The sequence below is a fragment of the Octodon degus genome, unplaced genomic scaffold (genome assembly GCF_000260255.1).
Source record: "Octodon degus isolate 3935 unplaced genomic scaffold, OctDeg1.0 scaffold00184, whole genome shotgun sequence".
Lineage (NCBI taxonomy): Eukaryota > Metazoa > Chordata > Mammalia > Rodentia > Octodontidae > Octodon > Octodon degus.
In genome coordinates, this window is record NW_004524760.1 from 4,563,898 (window position 1) to 4,565,023 (window position 1,126).

The window sequence follows — 1,126 nt, forward strand, 5'->3', positions numbered from 1 at the left end:
GGTTTTATATTGGCTTTAGAATGATATTTTTATTTGGTTTTAGTTTATATTTCCCTAGTGTCTAATAAAGAACATCTTTTGTATGTTTGGGGGAAGTGTCTGATAATGCTTCCCCCCCCCATAATGGAAATTGGACCCAGCTCTTTCACATTGGCTGCATCTATAGGCCTTTTTCATTGTGAGAGACAGTCTAGCTATGTCACTAAGTGGCTGGCCTGGGCTTATACTTCCAAGCCTCCCAGGCGCTGGGAGGTATATACTGCCATTTAAAAATATTTTTTTTTTTATTATTGACTTTGACATATGTGTATATAGTCCATATGTATATATAGTCTATAAAAGATTCCTTTCAATAAGTGATTTATAGGGCTGGTGAGATGGCTCAGTGGTCTAAAGCACCTACTTAGAACAAGCTTAGCAAAACACAGGGACCGAGGTTCAATCCCCCAGCACCACATGCCAGCCAGCCCCGCCCCCTGGTGGGCTGAGCTGGTCACACACACACACACACACACACACACACACACACACAAATAAGTAAAAATTAAAAAAAAAGTGATTTATAGATATTGTCACTCATGGCTTTTTTTCACCTTTTTACTGTGTTTCAGAAAGTAGAGGTTTTATATTTATGGACTTCTCATAATTTTTTTCTGTTCTATTAGTCTGCTCAGGTTATTATGTCATAGACTGGGTGGCTTAAGCAACAACAGTTTATGCTCTTACCATATTGGAAGCTTTTGTCCAAATCCAGACATAACAGGATTAGTTTCTCCCTGGTTGGCAGAGACTGCATTCTCACTGTGTCCTCCTGGGGTCTTTCCTCTGTGCACACACAGGGAGAAGGGAAGATGGGGAAGAGAAGAATAGAAAGGGAGTGTGTTTTCTGAGGTCTGTCCATTCTCTTCTTCCTCCTTCTATTTTTTTGATGTTTAGGGGCAGGGTCCAACTGACCTTGAACTACCTGTGTAGCCCAAGTTTGCTTGGAATTTGCAATTTTCCTGCATCTTGCTCCAAGTACTGGGATTACAGGTATGTGCCACCATGTATTCCATTTGGTTATTTTATAATCCTCATTCAACCGTACTTACTTCATAAAAACTCTTGCTCCAAAAATAATCATATT